Consider the following 5734-nt stretch of genomic DNA (forward strand, 5'->3'; position numbering starts at 1 on the left):
ACTGAGCGACTTCACTCAGTACTCACTCTTGTATTAATCAATAATATTTAATTAATGATAATTAATTTTTAAATTAAAATGTTGATTAAATTTTCAGGTTTATTTTTATACCTAGATGGATGTTTTCTTAATTTTTACCTTTGATGGCAATGTCACAGAAAAGCTGATGTAATATCTGTTCAATGCACTTCTCATTTTCACCTGACACAAAATCATTAGACTCCAAAATGATTTTATTATATTCATACTCTCTAACCATGCATAATACTTCTGTGTAGTACTTCCATCTTATACCTATATCTTAAATATCAGTCATTATTTAAAATATTATTTATTTCCTTGCTTACTATAGAATTTTGCATACTATTCTTTCATTAGGTCTAATATTATATTTAATAATTTCCTCATCACCTATCTTACATCTAGTGTTAAAATTGTATTTGGGCTTTAATTTCAATGAGTGTACTTTTATTACTGTTCTATTTGTTTCTTTTCCTTTTTAAAAGATTTTATTTTGATATTATCAGAAGAAGTTGCAAGGATAGTACAAAGAATTTTCATAAATCATTTACCTAGATTCATCAAATGTTAATAATTTATCAAATGTACTTTTTCCTAATATAGACAGATTTACACATGTATAACTTTTTTCTTAACTATTACGAATGAATTTTAGACAAGACAGTCCTTTATCCTTAAAGACTTCATTATGCATTTTCTGAAAACTGGGACCTTCTCTTTCCTAATCATGGAATAATTATAAAATCAAAGTTGAAAGTCTTGTTTAGTCTAAAGACCTTGTTAATGCTTTGCCAACTGTGCAAACACTTTATTTCAAGAAAAATACACTGCATTCAGTTGACATGTCTCTTTAGTCCTTTAATCTGGATTGAGTTTCTCAATCTTACTTTGTTTTTCATTTCATTGATATTTAAAACAAATCAGGTTTTTTTTTGCAGAAAGCTCAGTCTTGTCTGACTCTGTGACCCAGAATACTGGAGTGGATAGCCTTTCCCTTCCCCAGCAGATCTTCCCAACCCAGGAGTCGAACCCAAGTCTCCCGCATTGAGGGCAGATTCTTTTACCAGTTGAGCTACAATGCCCCCTCGATTTCATTTTGTCTGATGTTTCCTGAGAGTTAAAATTCAGATTGTGTATTTTTAGCAGGAATAACACATAAGTGAGGTTGTGTCCTCTGCACTTCATCATATGGAGATGCACATGATGTTAAATGTCCTAATACTCCAAATGCTAACTATGATCAAATGATTAAGGACATGTCTGTCAAGTTTTTCCCTTGTCAAGTTACTATTTTCCTTTTGTGTTACTCATCAAATGATTTCTTCTGCTCCCTTCTTTTTCATTACATTTGGCTGCCTTGAAAAGAAAAGAAACTTAACATTTGAGCGGAAGAACAAGAACAGTTTGTCAGAGTTACAAAATTCTGAAAGATGACTTAAGTAGCCCGTCTAGGAAAGGAGCCCAGGTGTTGCAGGTAATAGACAAGCGCACACACCACTGATGAAGAGTGCCTCTCGTTCCCACCTGTATCACAGACTCCTGAACTGAGTCATTTAGCAAGACAGTGTTGGTTTGCTCGCTGGTTTGATGATGCTTCCTAGAAACTTATGGAATATCTCAGGTTCGACTCCCCGAAAACGGAGCAGGAAGCCACGATTTCAAGACCTTTACTTTTAAAGTGAGGTGTCTTTTCTGTGTGAGTTCTTTCAAAAAGGGCATAATTCTGTGGACAAGAAAATCTGAGGTGGGAGGTTTTTTTAAGTTTTGTTTGTTGCCTGTGGAGGCTTTTTTTTTTTTTTTAAGTCATCTCAGGACAGGAGCTAACTGCATTTTGAGTGAGGGCCAAGCAGGACAAGTATTCAGGGAGTTAAAAAAAAAAAAAACCACACACACTCTCGTAGTCGGCAGGACTCGAACCTGCGCGGGGAGACCCCAATGGATTTCTAGTCCATCGCCTTAACCACTCGGCCACGACTACATGTGCTGAACTGGGGTGGAGTGACAGGAATCACGTGGGAAGCTATATATATACATACACACACACACACACACATACATGCACAGAGGTACAAACACTTGTCCTCGGTTGAGCTTATTGGAAATGCTGAGAAAGAGAGAAATGGAAAGGAGAATTAGGAAGGGAAGCTAATCTCTAGGAGACCCCCTGGAATCAAGGACACTGGCATGAGCCCTCACCGCGTATTAGCGTTATCAGCAAACTTCAGATAACACTCCCAGGTGCTGCCTGCTCTAGGCACCCAGCCAGGCTCTTCTGGACTTCTGCAATCGCCACCACTGGCATTAAATCTAGCCCATATCGAGGGGAAGTCAAGACCTAACAGTCTTCCAGTTCGGGATGTTTGGGCTTCCTGGAGTCCAAAGAAGCCCAATTCAATCCGAGGAGTTTGGAGCATAGGGCCTGTCTCTAGTTGTCTTATACCTGGCCCTGGGCTTACTTCAGTTCAGTTCAGTCGCTCAGTGGTGTCCGACTCTTTGCGACCCCATGGACTGTAGCACGCCAGGCTTCCTTGTCCATCACCAACTCCCTGAGCTTGCTCAAACTCATGTGCATCGAGTCGGTGATGCCATCCAACTATCTTATCCTCTGTCGTCCCCTTACTTAGGATTACATGGGGTCACAAAGAGGCGGACACGACTTAGCGACTGAACTGAACTGAAGGGCGGGAGAAATTATTGGCTTGATGTGTGTGAGCTAGATAATGGAGTGGTTCAGATAGCAGAAAGTAAACAACTCTGGTGGTTAATTTGGCCCTATGATTGATGGGTAACAAATAGAGAAACACAGAAAGCAATTTACATTTCTAGGCAAGTTGCCAAATGCTGCTGGTAGTGTTGGTCTGGGGACCACATTTTGAGAACTGCATGTTTTGGAGTATGCCATGCTTCTAAATGCAAATTGGCAAAACAAACGAGGCCCCTCACCTTGTATTCCTCTGAGGAAACCCCCAAAGTATCCATGACAATGCTTGTTGGCACAAAAGAACCAAACTAGAAGGAGTCTTATTTCCACCTTAGACAACTCTGAGAAAAAGCTTAGATCACACCTAGCTGCAAGGGAGCTAGGAACATGTAGTTTTAACCTTCTAGCCTTTGTAGTGCAGGAAAGTTCACCTGGAAGACATGGAAATAGATGATTACTGGCAATCTACTATACCCTGTACAGACATTGAAATTGAAAACTCTGTCAAAAATGGAGGCCCTTCGCAGAGAATTAAAAGTAATGTGCCAGTACTGCACTGAGAGGAAGCTGGTTGACACTGTCCTTGAAGTGGACTCCACAGTTAGTGACCAGCTTATCTGCCATCATCTCAAGAGATATTACCCAGATCCCACCATCTGATTTATTACCTACTGTCTTTTTTCTTACCGATTTTAAGGAGTTCTGTATATATTCTAGACATAAATCTTTCTCAGATATACTTCTAAACATCTCCCACTCTGTGCCTTTTCTCACTGTTAATGATGTCTTTGGATATGCTAAAGTTCTTAAGTTTAAACAAGTCAAAATTATCTTTTATGGTTATTGCTTTTTGTGGCACTTAAACAGGAAATCTTTGGCAACCCAAATTTCATGAAGTAGTCTCCCGTTTTCCTCTGTAAATTTTATTATTTTTACCTTGCACATTTAAGTCTTTAAGCCATCTTGAATTAGTTTAGGGGCTAGTTTACAGAAAGCAACGTCCACATTGTTTTCCTTTGTATATCCAGTTGACCCAGTACCACCTTTTGAAAAACCTATCATGTTCTCCTTTGAATTGCAGTGACACTTTTTTAAATGTACATGGTCTTGTATCAGCATATCTATTTTGTTCCTTTTATCTTTATACCAATAGCACATTTTATTAATCAGTATAGCTTCAGAATAAAACTTGTTGTGTGGTAGTAAAAGGTCCTCTGGATTTGTTCTTTCTTTGCAAGATTTCCTTGACTATTCTAGGTCCTTTCTATGTGTACATATATTTTAGAAACAGTTTTTCAATTCTATCAGAAGTCCTCTGAGCATTTTATTTCAAATGCATTGAATTTGAGATTTTCAATCAATGAATATATCTTTTATTTAGATATTATTAAAATTCTCTGCACAATGATTTGGAACTTTTAATATAGTCTTGCACATTTTTATTACATTTATTATGATTATTATTAGGATACTGATAGTTTTCTTGCTATTATGTGATAAAAATTGTGCATTGTTGCTGGCATACATGAAAATATAGAGTTGAATATGGGATTTTGTATCTAGTAATTTTGCTATTTTTACTTATTAATTCTACTAATTTGTAGATCTTAGGAGATTTTCCAAGCACTTATTCATATCATCTGCCAATGATGACCGTCCTATTTGAATAGAACTGATGAAAGATATTCATTTTCAATCTAAATATCTTTTCTTTGTCTTGTTCCCTGGCCTAAGAATGCCCAATGCAATGTTGCATAACAGTGGCAATAGTGGTTATGCTTGTCCTGGCCCTTTAGTGGAAGAAAGTGTCAAATATTTACCAGAGGGACTTGTCTGGTGGTCCAGTGGCTAACACTCAGTTCCCAAAGCAGGGGGCCCAGGGTCATGGAACTACACACTGCAACTAAAGATCCTGCATGCAGTAACAAAGATCGAAGATCCTGCATGCAGAAACTAAGACCTGGAAAGCCAAGTAAATAAATAAATACTGGGGAAAAAAAGATACAGTTTAAAAAAAAATTTTACCACAATTAGGATGTTAGATGTAGGATTTTGTATATATGCATTATGAGATTAAGAAATCTCCTTTCTATTCCTAAACTGCTCAAAAATTTAATGATTGGCATTGAATTTTTTCAAATTTTTTGCATCTACTAATATGATTTTTTTCTCTTACATTTTGTAATACATTTAAAGTGATCGATTTTTTATATATTAAGATTTCATATTATGAAAACAAGCATTACCTTTTTACTTTGATTCCTATCTCTATATATTACTAGATATGATTGCTATTATTTTGTTTAGTGGTTTTGCATCTAGAAGGTTTTTCACAAAGTTTGACATGTAACTCCTTCTCTAGTAACATCTTTGTCAGATTTTAATATGAAGATTATGCTGGCCTCATAAAAAGAGTTGGGAATTAAGCTAATAATTTAAAATGAGGCTGTTAAAATGGACACTAATTTAACCTCAGTATCCTGATAAGAGGAAATTTGGGTACACAGAAATACCACAGATAAGCATGCACAGAGGAAAGACCTGGTGAGGACACAGAGAGAAGGTGACTATCTGCAAGCCAAGGGAAGAGGCCTCAGGAGAAGCCAATCTGTTGACATCTTGATCTTGGACTTCCAGCCTCCAGAACTGTGAGAAAATGAATTTCTGTTGTTTAAGCCACTCAATCTGTGGTATTTTGTCATGGCAGCCATAGTAAACTAATACAAAATGTAATTATGATTTTAATTTATTTAACAAACTTCAGACTATCTAAACTTTTCATTTCCTTTTGTGTTTGCTTTGGTAAGTTGTGTTTATATAGAAGCCTTTATCTTCTATTGATAAATTTTCCCCCCAAACTATTCATTTTATCCTCTGACTCTAATCCTGATATTAGTAAGATCTTTAATGTCATCTTCTGTTTATTCTTATTAACTTTTTCTTTTTTAAAAACATCAGTCTTGATTTGGAGTAGCAATTTTACTAACTAAAAAGTGAATTTTTCCTTTGTTG

The 5734-nt window shown here is 36.4% G+C and overlaps 1 non-coding gene across 1 annotated transcript; it reads right to left on the reverse strand.

The window, feature by feature from the left end:
* Positions 1 to 1917: 1917 nt before the first annotated feature.
* Positions 1918 to 1999, reverse strand: TRNAS-AGA (transfer RNA serine (anticodon AGA)). Its single transcript has one exon. It is a non-coding gene; the product is annotated as a tRNA-Ser (tRNA).
* Positions 2000 to 5734: the final 3735 nt, after the last annotated feature.

Source organism: Bos javanicus, chromosome 23, assembly GCF_032452875.1.
Source record: "Bos javanicus breed banteng chromosome 23, ARS-OSU_banteng_1.0, whole genome shotgun sequence".
In the NCBI taxonomy this organism is placed as follows: domain Eukaryota; kingdom Metazoa; phylum Chordata; class Mammalia; order Artiodactyla; family Bovidae; genus Bos; species Bos javanicus.